The sequence below is a fragment of the Hetaerina americana genome, unplaced genomic scaffold (genome assembly GCF_022747635.1).
Source record: "Hetaerina americana unplaced genomic scaffold, ioHetAmer1.1.p SCAF_12, whole genome shotgun sequence".
Lineage (NCBI taxonomy): Eukaryota > Metazoa > Arthropoda > Insecta > Odonata > Calopterygidae > Hetaerina > Hetaerina americana.
In genome coordinates, this window is record NW_027286292.1 from 30,924,175 (window position 1) to 30,944,078 (window position 19,904).

General features: G+C 40.0%; 1 protein-coding gene across 9 annotated transcripts in view; it reads right to left on the reverse strand.

Moving 5' to 3' along the window:
- The window catches only part of PMCA (plasma membrane calcium-transporting ATPase 3), a 514,945-nt gene that overhangs the window by 284,929 nt on the left and 210,112 nt on the right, over window positions 1-19,904 (reverse strand). The window contains exon 1 of one of the 9 annotated variants that reach the window (XM_071582848.1): window positions 3,486-3,601. The exons of 7 other annotated variants lie outside the window; for them this stretch is intronic. The gene's annotated coding sequence lies outside the window, so the exon portion shown is untranslated. Of the gene's footprint in view, window positions 1-3,012; window positions 3,062-3,485; window positions 3,602-19,904 lie in introns of those variants that run through there. One more of the 9 variants, XM_071582847.1, reaches the window with a different exon arrangement.

Genomic DNA, 19,904 nt, shown 5'->3' on the forward strand with positions numbered 1-19,904 from the left:
CACCGAAAATATCAGAGATAGTGGGCCAAGAGAAAGCAAGAAATCACTGTTACATCAAAAGGGGCATGCTTATTTAAAAAAGAAAGAAAAATCGGTCGGAAAAAGAAATCCCTACGCAAACGACAACCTAGAAACCAGCGGCGGCCATGTCCACCCTGCTGTTGGAATCCGAGTGTTTCCCATGAGCTCGAAAGCCGATTTTAGAACCAAAGGCACACCCGTTCCCGTGCATGACCGTCCGTTAATTTAATTTCCTACATCGTGAATTCCAAATGTACGCGCACAGCATTACTGGGCATTTTACCACTCCCCCATTTTATTATAATAATCCCGTTTAATTAATCTTCAGACTTCGTAATCATGACCGAGCCTGTTTTTTTCGTGCTCCGTCAATCCGAGGAATCCAGGGCACGGCGCGGTGACTTTCGGATGACTGTTGAGGGCGAGATGACTGAAAATGGAGAAGTGGGCGACGAACCTTCTTTTATGATGTCACCCTTGATTTCGCTTCATTCATGTCAAGACGTCGGCCATCATTACGACCACCGCCGAGCACCACCCACCCCGAACTCCCCTCCCGGCGGCGCCGACGACCTGGATTTGAGCACTGAGCTCATTGACATCACATTCCGACACATCCACAACACCAAATTTGTGAAGTAATCTATGACTCTCTGTCATTTAGTTTCCGAAGAACTTGATTCTAATTTTTTTTGTCAAGGATACCGTAACAGCCGTTAACGAGAATTCTGAAGCAGGAGGGAAGAAACATAAGGAAGCCTAGGGCTGAGATCCAAACGAGAGCGTCAGCCGGTAGCAGGCACCTCCCGCACGTGTATCAGGTAAGCGCAGCGGCGACTTCCGACCCCGACCTCTCCTTCCCGGTCAACTTGGCGTCACCCTCCGGGGGTCGCGAATGTGATAAGTGACGGATTGAAGGCGGGAGGAAAACAGCCCAGGGCCTGACAAATCGTTCCGAATTTGGCGACGTGAAACCCAAGCACGAAACAAACGAATGAGTGAATGATCTTTTCTTTTTCCGGGGAAGGGAATGGGACTCGTGGAAACGTTCCACCGTCTAATATAAGGTTTCTCAAACTTCTAAGAATGCCGCCTCCGTTGCCCACAGTAATGCTTCTTGCTCCTTCACAAATTTAGGAATTAAGTTGTATATAATTAACAAAAAGAAAATAAGATCATGAAAATTAAGTTTTTCAAATGATTATATTTTGAATGAGGGCGTGTGCGCGCACACACACCAACACATGCATATAAAATGAGTTTATGCAAAATCATTATATACTTTCATTACTTCGAAGTTTGCCTCAATAAGTAAATCATTTATATTGAATACAAGGACTTTGACTTCAAAAATAAATCTCCAACTGTGGCTAACCACGCAAAAGTAATTTTAATGTGTCGCCAGAAGTTTTGATGAGTAACAAATCAAATTCACTAGCCTGTTGAGGAACTATACAGTCTTTCACTTCATCTGTCGAGGATCTGCATGCCGGTGTATATTCCAGTTCCCAGTGCGTTCATGGATTCCCCAGGAAATCAAACATGTAACATCATTCAATGAAAGACACCAATGTGTCTTCCGTTTGACGGTTTCAGAGTAAATTAGGCTTAAAGGAGAGCGTTTTAAAATGACCAAATGCATGGAAAGAGTACGAAACCGCTCTCGGAAGAATTAGAAGTTATTGCTATTGATGGCATAAAAATACGTGAGCTAGAAATGTTTACATAAATAATCACTCTAATTACCTAAATCCGTCAACTGTTTTCTTAATTTTCAATGTCAAATAATAGAGAAGCAGGCATACATTCCGAAATACCCGAAATAGAAAAAAGAGGACGGAAGGTTAATGATGTTCCCTAGTGCGTATTTTATGTGCCCTTCTGCTTAATGCAACAGAGTAGCCTCGAGGTCAATCATTATTTATCCGCCGGGACGATCCTATTCCCCAGGCGCGCCCTCCAAAGAAGCCTTCAATTTCCATTTCTCGTGCGTACCCCAAGGAATCGTGAGAGCTAGCGGTGCTGTAACAAGAAATAAGGCCCTTTTGCTGTCAGTGAAAAAAACTATGGATATGCGATTTAAACCCTTCGTCTTTACCTGACTGACTTAGAGTACCGTCTACCTCTTAGAGTATAACTGCCTCTCTTACGTGAAATTCACTTAAGAGCCCAGTAAGTGCTAGGCTATAACGTAAAGCCGATGTTGGAGTGTATACATTTGTACACCGTCAACCTTAAGGTTAAGTTTTATACAAGTTATAAGAAAACTGCTGATGTGAGGGCGCCCGTCGTATAGGATTAATAGAGCGCGATTATCATAATGGCAAAAAAACGTGCGAAAATAAAATGAGGTATTCTCAACTAAAAATCTCGGTCTTTTTTACCTTGAACAAAAATGGTGGCCCGATGAGTACTGATAACGTCACAGAGCTCATTGTGCACGTTAAAAAAGTAAATGACTCTCCATTGTCAAATCAAGTAAAATTTGATCGCGGAAGAAAAATTAACTTTTCAAAGTAAACATTCCAATGTTTCTCGAAAAAATTAATAAGAAGGTTTCGATGGTTAAAAAAAGTAAAGCTCAGGAAGTGAACAAGGATTAACTCCCAGTGAAATAGCAATGAAATGCACAAATAGATTCGGTTTTACAGAAATCTACCTACGCTCACACGCGAAAAAATCATCCGAAAATTGATAGTTAAGAGAATGATATTAATCACCCGTGAGAGGGTACTGTAAGCGGGAGGACTCAGCATTCAACGCCGCATATTTATACACATTTGTGAGCCCATAATCATGTACTTGTACGTGTAGTAAAGTGGGGATTGCAATGCACGAAACTTGTAAAACGGAATACATGACTATGAGTCCGAATGGGAGCAGCCCGACAATTTTTCATGATCACTGTGCTATGACGATCGAGAAGATTCTATCATTTAGACATAGATTACAGGGGGGGGGGTGCGGGTAAGGTTAAAATAACTTTCTGACCTTTCAGACCCGGGATTCAATCCATTAAGGTCCCCGAAATCGGCACTTCCTTAGGCTAACGTCAAGCAGCTTTCCTGAACAGAATCCACTGACGACAATTTCTATTTAAAAAATTCTCACACCCTCCCCTTCAACTCGACGCCGCTACAAGAACACAAACAAAACCGACGCTCGTATCCCTCTCGCGATCACCCCCCCGTCCCCAAACGACTAAGTTGCACGTCTCCTTTCCTTGTCGAGTGCAGCCAATCCCTCGTCGTAGTCCCAGCTCATACCCCTTTATGCGGCGGCAATATCAAAATTCCCCACCGGACGCCTCGCTGACACACCTGGGCCGTCGCCCCGCATCACACCGTCTAACCGGTCTCCCACTCTCACGAGCCTTCGCAAGACACACTCCCAACCCCAACAAACACAGACACACAAGCGGGCGGGTGCGCGCGCGCGCGCCAACGGAAGAAAGAATGGCTTACCTGCTCTCTCCTAAGGAGAGATAAGTCGAGCACCCGCCAAAGGAGTCTGCCAACGACTGAGAGTATATAATGGGCGTCACTATCGCGTCCTCGGGAATTTTTCCCCCCTCTCCACAACTGCACAGTTTTATCCCGAAGGGGATCAAACTTTTGTTTTCTGTTTTACGACAAAAAACTTGGCTGCCCACAAACTCGGATCGGAAGAGAAGGATCAGGGATGGAAAACGCACTGCGAAGAAATATCGAAGTATTAACTCGGATGCGACCAAACCGTCTCGGATGGGAAACGACCGCCACGCACCACGGCGGAACGGAAAAGAGTCCTGACCGAAGAGGATCTTTTGACGATTCCGAGCGATTTGCTGACGAGCGCACGAGAGACGGAAGGGGGGGGGCGGCGAAGGGCGAGAGGGGAGTGCGCGGTAGTGGCGGCGGCGGTGGTGGTGGTGCCGGTGGCGAAGTCCGTGGAGGGAGGGAGTAGGGAGGAGTGGCGGCGCATGAGCAATGCACAGCACTTCATTGTAGATAGCCGGGGATGGGTTAGTTGGGAAACATTCACAATTTGGTCACGACTCGAGAAAATTACTGTGGTTCACGGTAATATTCACAACGTATTATTTATGCGAGAGCCATGCATTTTCATAAAAATCTTCAAAATTCACTGGAACAGGTTACCCTTAAGTTCAAACACAAGTACCTAAACTTGATTTTATTATTTTTCCCCCTCTTTCATGAACATGGATGGGTTGTTTGTTTACCAGATTTTTTTACATTTCAGATAGAGTTATTTGAAAAAATAGGAGGACCCGGTTATCCACTATTCAATCTTTTGTCCTAGTTTCCGAGTTAGAAGTGAAAAAACATCAAAGTGTTCGAGGGAGTACTTGCAAATGATGGATGATCCAAAAGTGACTTTGGGAACAAATATAAGAGTACTCCTTGAACTTACCTAGTCAAACGAAAAAAATTGCTTTTCCAGCGACGATGCTACCCACATTTTGGGAAAATATTATAGGTTTGTGGGAGTATTAATAATAATAATCTATAGCTTACAATAATAATATCCATAGTTAACAAGAAGAATAATAATCCATAGGCGATTAATACTTATCGTTTCATTTATATTTTCAGTGCCTTCCAAACAAATATGTACGAAGAATATATGTGTTCGTGAAATTGAATCCAAATGGTTGTCTTTTGTTTCCTGTTTATATCTCGAAGATGTAAAAATTTTTTGGAGTTTTTACAGGACAACATTCTAATTCTCCTCCCACTGACATTATAGCTATGAAATTCACTTCCATAAAATATAAATGCTCATAATTAATTTACTTACAATTTAAAAATAACCATTCCATTACTGGTAAAGATTATCTCTGAGGAAGTAGGACCGATATCACTAACATTACAAAATTTGCTTTTCAGTGGCGCTAAAATTTCAAACGCCATGATAAGAACAATAAGAGCTATGCGAATAAAGAAAAAACGATTATTGGAGGTTGAAAAATCTAGATTTCCTAGGGCACCTAAAAGTGATACAAAGATATTATCATCAGGGTGTGTTCTCAGGAGCAACAGTTTCGACGGCACTCAGCGAGATCTACCGCCTACGGTTTCTGGGCCGTGGAGAAGGAAGAGGTGAACATATAGTATATGCATGTATATAATATGTGTTAATAGAGAGGGCGGAAAAGGAAAAGAATATGTGGTAAGGGTTTGCTTCCAGTACATCTTTGGCGCTCGTCACCTTCTTAGCCTTTCCTTAGATGATGGTGTTTAAATTGCTTGGGATGTTACAAGAGCATCCCTTTGAGAAATACTTTCCTTTTAATATAGATGACGTATATTGCTAAGCCGAATGAAGTACGCAGAGACTATAGCGAATCCGGATATGAATCCTTCCGGTGGAGTGTTCCTCGGGAATCGTTTATCTGAGGAAAAAACATTGACGACATATTTTATCTGCAATGACGCATTTGGGACACCGCACGCTGCATTTTCCCTAACTCACCTTGGTGTGCATAGTTTTAAAGAATCCTGAAAGTCTAATTTTTCTATAGAGTAAGGACAAAAGGATCTGAAAGATTTGATAGACATTTTGAAATCGACATTAAACCTCGCCTCGTATCATATGAACTGAAGAAGTAGTAAAGAACGGTGAGACAAATATAATGGGACAATGGAATGGGGAACCGATTGAAAATATTCCTGAACACCAATCAATAAGCAGAAAACATTTGCCAATAGCTAATGAAAGAAGGCAATAATTACATCTGGCAGTAATCCACACCCAGTCATCGGCGCCTTCATTCCGTATGCAGGAAATTAACTGCACGGGATTACTTCTAAGGCGCGAAGCATGGAAGCTATTTTTCTTTGAGAGATGACGGCAATATTAAATATAAGGATGAGTCTCACCGAGTAGCAAGACGAGATGATAATTAGAGTTGAGAGAAAGGGAGCATAGGAATGAAGTTGAAACTAACACGCAAGACACAAGTAGATACGCAAATACATGTAGGTATGCTAATATCCATATCAAAAGAATTGATGGACCTGTTTTAGTATTCTTCTACAGAATTTAATCTGATACGCTTTTTGAGGATGTCCTTGATGATGCCGCAAGGCGGTGAACCGCGTTGTGCCAAAATATATATTTTGTGGAAACATACAGTCTTTTGAGATACTAGATACTAAATACTTCCACGACGGGTGGTCGAAAACCGTATGAGATTATGTGTACACTAATAATTTGGAAATAGTGTGTTGTTTGTTGTATGTTGTTTGCAGAAAGGGGATGGTATATTTTCCTGAAATGCAGTAACAAGAGGACCAATTCTACAATTCTAGGCAGAGTTCAGTCTATAAAAAAGAGCTGCGAAAGGATTTAATAGTTATTCTATTATTTTGATTTTTTGGATGGGTTGTTATCTAATGTATTAAGCAATTGAGACAAGCGCATTTCGTCACGCGCATGAGGGGGCCGGTGGTTGGCTTGGGAGATTTCGAGATATAGAGTATTCGCCAGGTAAAGGTAGGTTTTGGACGCTGCCCATTAAGAACCCTGATACTCCTCAATATCTTCCTTCATTCAGCATTTTTTCAAATATCGCCTAGCAGTAGTCACTTCTCCCGCCGTATATAAAATTTTACCGCAGGTCTTCATATTTGTCCCACTCATATTCCTCACCCTTCCGCAAAACATCAGATACGCACATACGAACTCTACTAAGACCAGGTTTCGGATAAATACGATCCACTCACCATTCAATCCAATCATCAATCTTTTCTTTCAGTTTTGATGGTGTAACTGTATTCAACTGTCTCCTCCTTTTAAATGTTTCCTATTCCAACGCGATTCTTCTCCTTATTTTGCAAATACTCCTCCAGACTTCCCATAAAATTCTGCGAGAATCTGCGAGTAGTTTCACTTAGCTTGTCCCACAAACTTTTTCAATAGTCAATTACTTCACTGGTTGTCCTTCCCCACTTGAATATTTAATCTTTGCTCTCCTACTCTTTGAGAATCTAATTGATTTCGTTACTTTGTGATCATTCTTCATCCTATGCTTCTCAGAATTGTGTGGTTACGTCCTCAAAAACAAGAGGAATAGATCAATTAGTTTACTATTTCAACAGTTACTGGTTGATTTCTCCCTGCGATATCCATAATTCTCATAGATTCGACTCCAACTGTCTTCTTCCAGTCAGAAGCACATCATTGGAGAAAACCGCTCGTCAGGAGGAAAAACGATACACTTCACAACGCCATAAGGTTGGCTATATACCGAGATACATATAAGAGGCAAAAGTTACCGACTTTTTTCAAGGGTTCTTCACTTTGATCTTTCTACCGACCTTAGCATCTTTAGTACCTCACCCTTGTCCAATATATTTGACTCATGGTGACGGTGAATGAGGAAGAAACAATAGGGACATAGCCTATTTCGAAAGTCTTCGATACAAACAAGGAAGTGTGATCAAGGTTACCATATCAGAGCTCACCCTTCTCGCGTGCTTCATCTTTTTTTGAAAGAATCATGGAAACGTTACCGTCAGATGATGCAAATGTATGCAATACATTCTCTTCTCTTTCTCAATCCATACGGAAATATACGGTTACTCGACACTGTCAAAATGAAACAGGATAATGATTACAAAGAAACGTAAATTATTACATCCCGCGGTACAATGCGTTATTTCCACAATATTTTTTCGCTCTATAGAGTGTTTCCTCGACTGTTGAGTGGAGTTGATAATTGTAGGTGAGGCAATACGAATGATTTCTTTTTCTAATCAATTTTATAATTGATTTTATATGATTTGATTTATCCGCCAGAAAGAAATAGTGCCTTTCTTCTGGCAGGAAATTAATATCGGACTCTAATGGGGCATTATGCTGTAAAAAGTTCAACAACGAAACACACCCAAATAATTAATTTCCAATCACTTGGCAATTGGTCACCACTCGTGTATGACGTGATGTTAGATACCTTGCGTAACACCTAAATATGTTTAACTATGATCAAAATGACGGCCGTTATCCTATTCAAGGTCCATCTGTAACGGAGATTTCTTTTTTTTGGTACATTGCGTCTTGTGCCCTTTCTTTGCGCCGCCTTTAATGAGACTATCCTATAACTTTTCGTGGAGTATCATTCACCTGTAAACTAGACTTTGCATGGAGCAACAGCTACTCATTTAAGTGACGGTGGTATCCGCTACCTTATCAATGTGAAAAAATGGAGAAAACAGGAAGAAAGAAATACACAAAATAAAATAATACCCTAAAATAGTAGAAATGGACCTAAATGAAATTGCATACCATTGTCTTTTTAAAATTTTCACGAGCTCCTTTTTTTATTATTTTTCCTTCTTATCAGCACACTTGTCTTCTACTCTGCAATGATGCATAATTAACAATTTAACGAGGACACATTTGAAATTTATCTTCACATAGTTTCGCCTGGGTGGATATTGGGCAAAACCTTGAGTTGCCAAAGATTTCTGGGTAAGAACGGCCGTGACATAATGATAAAATTTAAGGCGTGAAAAAAGTGCAAACAATAAAAAACAATATATTTTTCAGGGCAATCACACTCATTTTGCGGAATCTCATTTCCGACTTTGTCCCACACTTCCCGACGAAATTGCGCCCTTCTGCAAATTTTCTCCCGTCTATTTTTTTCGCAGATTTTTTCGCCGGTCATCCATCATTACTACGCGAATTACTGATATCGGTCGGAATATACTTTTTGCGCCAGTTCCTACGCGCGTGATAGCCCGCGGTAAATACAAACTGAACTCATAACTAAACTTGAACGTCTATCTTATCGGGAATGCCCAATTTCTACATCATATTCCCGAATCGGATACCATATTTCCGGCCCTTTTTCTTTAAATATAAGGCGAACCTTTTCCTGGTTTTTTTGCAGAATATTGGAAGAGATTTAGATCTTCCGTGCTTTTTCCCGATCAATTCGATCAGGTGATCACTCTGAACTTCCACATTAAAGGGTAATTGAACAGAATAATTATACCGAAGAACTAACTACTTTCACCTAAAACCTTCCTTCATTAACGTATAATTTGCACATATAACACTGGAACGGCATTATTCAGTGTAGCGGAGTCTCACTGTGGCGATTATACTATTGCCCCATGCAGTTTAGAACAATTTATTTTTGTTAAAAAGACTGTTAGAGAATATAATGATGAAATGGACACGAATGGTATTGTCACAAGATAAAGGCAACAGATTATTGAAATAGTCACGTAATTTGAATCATATCCCTGTAAATTGAGGTCTGTTATGTCCCATGTGCTCAATGGCTGAAATACGTAATGACAATATTTACATCCACATTTATGACAATATTGCATACACATTTACCATTCCTATTTAATTAAACATTCGTTTACTTTGATCGGAGGTCCAACGCTGCAAAAAGAATCAAACCGGTTAACTTTAAACTAGACCCTGATTCGGAACTAGAATTTACCACACAATTTATTTAATTAATAATTTTTAATTTTAAGTCTATCTCGCTAAAGGAAAAACAAGTGGAAGTTAGGGAAATTATCATAAGCTGCAGCATATAAAAGGTAAAAAAATGCCCAAAGTTTCCCAAGCTGCAGCATATAAAAGGTAAAAAAATGCCCAAAGTTTTCCAAGAAACGAATTGAATTCAACTATTAATACAGGCGTACCAGGTTTTTAGTTGAGCAAACAGGCTGTTAAACCCGAAGGTCAAGGGTCAGAATTTCCCTCGGCCATGTTGTTTGTCACGTGGTACCTCTTCATTGACGACATGACCTTACAGTACGCGTACAGTGCGATATGACCTCAGTCATCGCAGCACCTTACATAGGAGCCACAGTACTAATGGTAACTAATGAACGGGCTCGCCAGCTCAATTAACGGTTGCGGGAGCCATGGGTGCCATTAGGATTGCTAACTCTTTTTTGGTACCACACAAGATAAAGTGAAGACTCCGAAATTTTACAGTAAGAGATGTAAATTAATTTGCTGTTGTGAAGATACGGAACTAACAATTTGATTAATCCTCAGAAAAATCGACCAAGCAACATCAACTTTCATTAGATAATATAATATTGACAAAAAAGCATTTTTTTATGTAAACGTCAGTTCTGCCACCACATTGACGCTGTACAGTCGTCGAAAGCATTGTACGACACATTTTTGTAACCATTGTGAAACGTTAAATGGAAAACTATCTAGGAGCAGGTAAAACACGAGCCGGAAAATACAATAAAAAAAAGGACGTTATCTGATAATGCTTGAAAATTCAGGAGAATTGGAACCCCAACATGCTAAGTTGCTAGGATATGCTTACTGTAACGTCTTTAAAATGAGATACAACCTCAATCGCCAGAAAATATTTTCTTTAAATTCCATTTAAATAACTGGCATTCTCAATAGAAAGCGAAATCAAAACAATAAAATGCCGTACTTTTACGCAACACAGTACTGATTAATTTTTTTTAAGTGTTGGATTCGAATAAATATAATTTAGTCACTTTTGTTGATGCATTGATTTTAATTAAATGCTTCTCGGGATACAATAAGCTCATTTTAAGAAAAAAAGAACTAATTGAACAGCTTAAATGTTACTATGGATTTAACTTTATGTTGATGAATAAAATATATCAAAAGGTGAGTCTGACCGAGAAAAAAATTACAAATTAAATGATTAACTATAGCATCGTTCTAAAATATAATTTCAACCTTCCAGCATGAAATTAACGCTTTTACAAAGGCTCACGTCAAATCGTTGAAATATAGCTTTGGATTTCCAAGTAGAGAGACTCCGTTCTACTACCGCGCGGTATTTGAAAAAAATGACATGAAAAATAAACCAGAAAGTAAAATAAATTGCACGAGTAAAATGAGCTTCTATTAACCACCAGTTTTATTTCACTATTGGTAATCACTAACAACCCCTTCGTTATTCGGAACAAATAGATTTACACTATTAGAAATATCTGATCGCTTGTACTGTGCACACAGCCCACATTTTTACAACCTTTGAAAGAATTGATTCCCAAATTAAACGCATTCATTTTATTTACCCCCGCGTATTCAAATAGAAGTGAGCTCAGAGTGAATCATATCAACATTCCACTTGAACTCCTGTAAAATATTTACCCGCTGGTAAAATATTACCAGTCAGCAAATACTATGTCCAAATATACATTCTCAGTCATTGGCTTACAAATACAAATGAACTTAAACGCATTCACAGCGAAATTTCTATCCCAACATGATGTGATATTCTTCCAACGCTATCTGATATACACTCGATTGTAAATAGGTAACAAGTGTGCAGAAAATACATAGCAGTCTTTTTTTTTCATTCTAGCTATCTGATTTCTTTTCTGCGGGAAAGGAAACATTCAGGGCGATGATTCTGATTATCCGATGGGCGGGGGAAAAAACGGGAGAGAAAATTCCACGGATCCTATCGACACAGAAATTCGATCCGAGGAACATGAATCAATATTAACTCATAAATAATATCCTCATGATCAATTTAGGACTTGCCCCATAATTTGTCCTATTCATCCAACTACTTATTGTATTAATATTTTGCTTTCTGCGCATATATTAAAGCAAAAAAAAACAGTTTCTCATTAGAATTAAGACGTCATGTACTTTATAAAACTAGAGTTCTTAACACGAAAGATAAATGAATGTTCTTTCGTATTTGATCCTGGGTCTTAATTAAGCATCACTGTCTGCAGTAAATTCGAATCGTTTCGAAGATAATTCCTTCCAAAGAAATTTGTGCTGCAGAAAAAGCACCAATCCAGCAACCAGGTATTGGCATTAAGCCGTAATGATGTCACGTGGGAACATCGTCGCCATAGTATACCTAGTCGATAAATTTACGGCCATTAATTTTCTGTATATGTTGCTAAATCCGTGTGAGCGGACTCAGGCAACCAACTGCCGCAAGGATTTACTCGGAATGAGCGATGAAAAAATCCGAATGACAGCAAGAGGAGACGAGGGAACTGATGCCTTTGAAGATGGCGCCATGGAATTCAGCTGAGTCAAAAGCTGATGGTTATGGCACCCACGGGACGAATAACAGAAAAGAATTTACGTCAGAGACAAGAAATAACTTCGAATTGAACCCGTCTTTTTGAATGCTTTAAGTCACCAAAAGAGAACATTGATTGAGGTTGGAGAAAAGAAATTATATTTCAAAATAACATTGTCATGCAAACCACGGGCGAGCGAAACACACTTCAGATAGTATGACTAAATCACCTTGATATTTACCAAGTGAAAACCGTCAGGACAGGGGCCTTTATTATACGTATAGTTTAAGTGAGCGTAATGAAAAGGCCAATACTACTAAGTGCGTTTCCCAAAGATTTAGGTGTAGGGTGTTCGTTCCCTTATTCGTCTACGTCTACGAGACTATGAATATTTACTAAAATCTATGCAACAGAATAATAAATAAATCCTAAAGATAGCTGCTCTTTGCCACAAAAAATGCGTAGTTTTCCATTAAAAGATGTCCGGCCCAACATTTTGCAGCTGATCTGGATTTTTAATTTTACTCCACATAGCTGATGCAAAATAATGCCTCTCTTGCATTAAGACAATATTTCATTATTATTCATGTGAATATGCGAAACACTAATGTGCTGGCGGCCTCTAGTAGTCAAGGTTTTCCTGGTGGATAAATCTCGACTACTAGACGCTACAAGACAGACCAGAGTGCCTGGGTTGCATCCAGGCATCAGAAGCCGAAAATGGACACACACTCTTACCAACCTTAAATCTTACAACAGAAGCTTTAAATGATTTGAATTAGTAGTGAAACTCAGGCTCTTTGATCATTATGCAATTGAACACCATTTCCTAAACAAAATATAGCGATTTACCTGACAGTACAACCTTAGTCTTGGTTCAAAATCGCAACCGTCAGTTTGGCCAGCGAGCGGATTACCCACTTATTTTAACAGGTCCACTTCAGGCTAATTTACTCAATTAAATAAATTAAGAAAAGCTCAAAACCGCATTTAATACTTACGGGGGTTAGTATAATAAGAGGAAAGTAGCGAGGGTGGTAAAATGTCTGCACAGGGAATTTCGACCCAATATTCGTCATAACCCAGAAAAATCTTTAGCTGAAATTACCTGTAAAACTACTTGATTGCTAAAATAATAATTGTTTGGGTAGTTCGTTTTGCCTTTGGCGCCACGACTCGCTCTCACCAATCGTCTGCAAACCTTAAGAGAAGTAGCAGCAAATACTAACTGGCGTGATTTTACCTGGGCGAACATAACCCAAAAAAAATATAGGCATCGAAATAATTGAGCATAAAAACTGGAACTCGATCAAATCAGGTTACACTGGCGGCTGATAACAGTAAATTAAACATTTGAATAGTTTATTGGCGCCTCGATAATCGCTTAAATTCACTAACACAAAGTAAACCCCGATGTAAATGACTCTGAGTAATATTAGCCTTGCGCCGCGACACCATGGCTCAACGAGTTGACGCACTTAGGTGCTAATCACTAACAAGACACCACCCAGTACAACGGGAGCTGAAAGTATTAGTTCCAAACGTAAACCCGCCTCCGCACGAAGAAAATACTCAGGATAGCTTTGAAGATAGTGGTGTGAGTAGTAATAGTTACCAACGACAATGGAGGCCAACGACAGCTGGGTTCATTTACGCCATTATGGAAGTGTGAGTGACTCGGTAGACAGAGAATTTTGTGGAATGGAGGAAAAGGGTGGATAGAAACCCGACGTCGTCGACATTAATCGACTCGTAACAAAAGGCACGCAGGGATTACAACATTTAACATCCCATTCGACGGAGGTCGTACTCCACTTAACGTGCTCTTCACACTTAGGGATCGGGATACCAGTGAGCAATCCCGCCACCTCCGGGATTAAAACCGGGGTCCTCGGGGTGGGAAGCTAGCAAATTGGCCACCTCACCAACTTAAAGAGGAGGGCGCAGGAGGTTCAGATCTGAGACTAGAAATTAACACGCAAAATGAAAACGATCAGACGATTTTGTCAGAGGAAGTTGGCGAGGAGAGAGAAGAATTATTAGCTGAATTTTACGTATTCTTATATCACAACACTTACTTGGATTCAGATACGAACCACATTCGTGACAGTAATCTTCAATCTTACAACGAATATTTAGATATTCTATTTTGAAAATTTTCGAATTAGATGTCATATATTACGATGGTACCATGCTCGAGTCGTAGTGATTGTGACCTTTAAATATACGTTGGTTAATATTCACGTTCTCAGCAGGGCAATAGGACCCCGATGTGTGGGATACTCCACTTACATCGGGATACAAGCAGACATGGATCTCCAACTCACATTCGGTAAACACTTGAGTTGACATTTATAAGAAAGGATTGCGAGAAAAAGAAAAAGACTGAAAAATTAAATATAACGCGAATATTTAGTAAGCCACACCATTGGGGGCGTCATTTTGTGTAAATACTAACGGTGGGCTGTGGAAAAGGTGTTTTTCTAGAAGTTAGAGACTTAACAATTTTAATTATCGTTCTCGTGAAAGATCCTCTCATCTAGGAACAACAATTGGTAAGCCTATTATTCGATTTCATTTACCAATACTTTTAGTTTCGTTTCGATGAGAAATAAATTTTGCATTTGAATTATCGTCCATATGTGTCCCGAACCCTCCGAAACTGTAACAAAATAATGCAGTCTACCTCGACATATAATTTTCTACAATGAATACAGACGCCACTGCTGCACCTAACCCATATTTTGAGCCTGGTTTCTGGGCAGCGCAGCCTGCCGCATCGAGAGTGCTGTGATGGTAAAAAAATAAAAGCTTTCTTGCCTCTATGAAGATGTACAGAAACAAGAACTGCACGAAAATGATCCCTCTTTTCTCTTGGAGGCCGAATGCAGCGCGAGAAAGCCTCTAGTGGGTGGAAGATCCAAGTCGTTAGCTCATCTAGCAACCGAGCTGGGAGATGGCACCCGGGAGCTTTTCTTCCCCGAGGCGTTTTTCGGAGACTTCCTGCCATCCCCTCAGGGAGATAGGGGGCGGGACGGGAGGGGAGATGTATACCGAGATGGTCATCATTCGACGAGGAGTCCCGCCTGCGCGCACGCGCGCGACCCCCTTTGGAGTGGCAACAATCGAGGCTGCAAATTGCGAGACCGGCTGCTTGGCGGCCGGTCAGTGCGGAAAGAGTCATAAATTCTTCGTCGAGGACTTGAAAGAAAACTCTTTCACATGCTAACATCTGTACGGCGCCCTAAAACCGACCGCGGAAGTACTCCCCGTTGGAGTGAAAAACACGTCGAAGAACTTAAATCACTATCCAAGCCAAAATTGTCTCGTAAACCACACGAATGCACGTCCCATAAATGCTTACACCTTTTCCTTGGCAGAAAACCACCATGTAAATATTTCGTTGGTTTCTTGTACATCCCTATCTCTCGTCAATGGATTAATCTGTGTTATCATTTACAGTTACAAGGGGAGCGTAAAGTTACGCAAGCCATTAAAAAGGCTCTTTATCCTCAAAGCAGTATGGAAGTGGGTGTCGAATCGAAGTGATGGTGGAATAGGAACGCTCTTTTTCGAAAGAGCACCTACATTCGAAATGGCGTTACCGAGAGTGAATACAGCGAGTCACGTTGCCCCATGGTACGTTGTCCTACTCGGCAGAGATACACACAACGAATCCATTTTGGGATCAGTTAATTTTTTAAATACTTATCGGGCGAAATGATCAGCAATATTTTTACATTTTAAAAATTTCCTCATGTCAGAGGCTACTTCAACTCACCAATTATAATGTTCGCTTCATGTTAAGATTGGCGAGTTACGACGAAAACCAGAGGAGTAGTTAGGAAGGAGGGCGCTCTAAGCATTCAGAGAGGGGAGGAGCATTTGGCACGCCGAAAAACTGTAGCATTCGCCGAGTGTCCTCTATCGCAGGATATTTACCAATCAAAACGCATCGGCCGAAATTACAAATACGCCAGCAATTTACTGTAAATATATTCGCTCAGCTGCACCAGGTATTTACTTATTTGGTGCAGCTAAACGAATGCTAGAGTTCCTGATTTTATATAAATATAATGAAAATTATGTCTAAAATTTCGTGTTTGATGGAAGAAGACGAAACTCTAAGAACTATGATAAACGGTAAACTATATATATTTACAAGAGTTCAAAACAAGTGCTTGTAGTAAATACGTTCGTAAGTAATTAAAGTTATGAAAAGACAAATTCATACAACATGTCGCAAGCAAAAAACTGGAAGCAGGAGCGATTAGCATTATAAATCGATTTATTATATTTATGCATTCGCATTAATAACTTTAATTCAACTTCGTAGGGCAGTAAAAAATGAAAATAACATACTAATAACGAACATCGGCTGGGGGATTTGAGCATCCTATCGTTGTAATTGACCTCATTGAATTTAATCAGTCAAGATAAGAATTTTCAACTCCAAGAATTCATCAACATCTCGTGCTTCACAAAAGGATCATTATCGGATAAGTGCATCTGAAAGTGGGCCGATAATATTACATTGTTTCATCTTACGTAAGCATAGCGTACTTAGGTGCTTCAATGGGATCCATCCCATGTTTCCATAGTGCTGCGCGAGGATGATGAAGCAGCACTTCACTCTCCTTTATTCTCACCGTCAACGGCAAGCGGATTCAGGGGAAATTTGAGAGAGAGTGAGTTGACCCCTTTCACTGCAAAACATGTTGTTTTTCAACCCTAAAAAGGTGAAACGACGGGCAAATCCAAAGGGCTATTCAATAAATTGCCCAACACGATAGCGAGGGGAGCGTCCGCTCACTCGCTACTCAACGTGACATTACTTCGAGCCACGCTTTCAAACTGAAAAGCGAAATAAAACAAGGATGGAGAAACAAAGCCACCATCCATGCGCCCCGCCATTCTTCCTCCTCCTTTCCGGTCGTCCATCCGATTAATGGAGCATTCTTCCTGGGAAAACTAGCGTACTGTTTGTGGCGCACCAGGAACTGCACGTGGCCCAATCATCACAAACACGCCGGGTCTCATACACGCCGGAACCATCATCTGCTCCCCCTCTGTTTTCGATTTTGAGCCTGTCACTGACAGCAGCCACGACACCGGATAACAAAACGCTTCCTGCCTTCTCATTAGCCCACGGCACAATTCAGCTGGACTCGAATCGGTTCTCGCTGACGATATTCTCCGCTGTGGAGATTGCGGAAATCATTTCGCAATATGAACAAGTCCGCTCTCAAAATCGCGGAGCTCCACGCATGGTCACACCTTTTCCATTAGGCCTGTGCAAACTAGTCGAGTAGGTATGAGACTAGAATGAAAATCACCACGGGAGAAATGTGAGTTCGGAGGTCGAATCCGCTCAAAAGACGCACAAATCAGCACTGAAATTATTCAGCACCTCAAAATGATTTACTCTCCGGCGTGGAGTTATATAGATTAATAAAAAAACAAAGGGCGTAAATTAAACAGGAATGAAATTTGCTCCAAATGGATGTACTCCCACGATTTAGCGTCTTGGAGATGATTTCCTCAAATAATAAAAATATCAAAATGCAACAATTTTAGAGGGTAAACTATTCGCCTTGACCGGGATTCGAACCCCGATTCCCAGATATCCGGCCGAGTGCTTTAGACAGTTAAGCTATCGAGACATATGACTCCGTTAAAAGTTAGTGTCCTGACATCTACCGCAGTTTTTTTGAATTTAATATCAGTATCTTAGGTCACAAATGACAAAATTGATCGTAACGATTATCCCACCAGGTCCTATGTAAGGGAGGGGTAGTACACCAGTTTTGAGCACACGATTGTGAAAATCATGACGGGTTCGTTTCATTTTAGATAAATTTTGCGGGGTAAACTATTGAAAAAACATTTGGTTAAATATTATTTATGGTGCCGCCACATAGCAACTGTATCTTTTTTAGCGTTTCACTGCAAACATTTACTATTTCAGACATTTCAAGTGATATCTCTGACCTTTCTAATAAATCCAAATTTCCAAGCTTATAGCAACATTGTGGGCGTGCTAGTCCTGTGATGGTTCGTGTTCCAGATCTTACTGGGTAACCATAGGCGTCACAAAGAAAGTAACTGCTCCACCCAGTTCTGATGCGTGGATTTTAAACACTGCTGAACTTGCTGTTATTTAATACTACCTTCAAATAGAAAACTGGTTCTACGATGTGGTTGTGTGGTTAAAGCAACATCATCAAATATTATACTCACGCGACGATTTTCCCTTGCACTCTCACCTATTTTACTCACTTTATTTAACTTATTAAGTGGTGCGAAACTGAGAAATTACGTACAGCCCCTTCTTCAACCGTCCATTTTATTAGGAAATGAATATAAGCATAGGTTTATCGATTGTATTTATTTTTTGAATTAGCATTAAATGCATTCTCTAGACTTAAAATACATTTAATTTCAACTTTTTCATCTTAAGTCCATATCAATACCTTAGCCTGACAGCTAGCAACGATAGTCCCTGATTTCAACTGGTGACGTTTGCCTTTCGTAGCATACGTGCGAAATGTAACCCATGACTCACGCACACTGTAGCTGGAGAGACAGGTATATTCTGAGAAATCAGAAAAATGATTCCAGATTGTCCAGTGAGTGAAAGAAGTATGGGGTTGCCTTCTTAGTAACAGAAAATAACATATTTTGTCTGAGGCTTTTTATAAAAAAATGAGGAGCCTCAGCCGAAGGGCACATTTAGAAATACGATACATTTTAATAAATTACTTTAATAAATTTACTTTTGATGAAAGATTTAGGGGAGATAATGTTGTCACTGGAATGGTGGTGCCACACAGTCGGGAAAATAACGATATTTTGAGCATGAAACGGTCATTGAGCATGGAAAAGCATGAAACGGTCGAATAAAGATTTTGCAAAGAAGGATCAGTTTTTTACATGAATTTATTTTGTCCATTTTATGTTGATTCTCACCGAATTTTCTACCTTAGACTTATACTAATTTTCGGACTATTGAAAATAATATGCAAAACTTGGCATCATAAAATAATTTAAGAATTCACCTTCTTTACTACATTAACTTTTGGTAATTCGATTAATTGATTCATCTTGATAGCGGGCTATGTTCCTTTTACTCCGTGATTGAGTAATTGAGAACATTTGTTGAATTTGTATCCAAGATGCTAAACTAGAAGCTCTAACATTATGCGTATTGAATATGGTCTATTACTGAAACTTCAATACAAACATGACCGCCGTCGTGTGCAAATGAACGAGCTCGTAACTCGTAATTGCTGATCAATGGCGTTGACCAAAACACTAGGCTTCCGGCGGCGTGAGCTGCGAGGGGAACGTTGAGTGCTGAATTGAATGAAGTGTTGAAAATACAGCGACGAGAGTTCCTCTAAGACAACTTAAATAAATTGCGAAAAGCAACAATGGAGCAATGTGCAAAAAATGATTCAGCGTTTGATGTATTTGGTGCCATTTTATTCACGCATATTTTCCTAATCTATTAGATAGAACACAAGATCAGAATATCACAGGAAAAACTCCCAAGTTGAACTCTTTTGAAACGTTATCCTAACCAATTCCGAAAGTACGAGAAGTCGTATAAGTCAAGTTAGTGGCGTAAATGAATAGAGGCATATTAAAAATATGATCCAAAGTTAAACCATTCTGAGAAGTGTGCGAATGTAACATAAAAATGACGGTGAAAATGAATTAATGCAATTACATAAAAAAACGAAAAAAAACTTTTTCCTCATACGGGTGTATGTGGTAGTCGTGCCTGCCCCTGAGATCCCAACAGGTCACTCGTGGCTGGTCATCAAGTGTTCAAGAACAGAGCTCGAA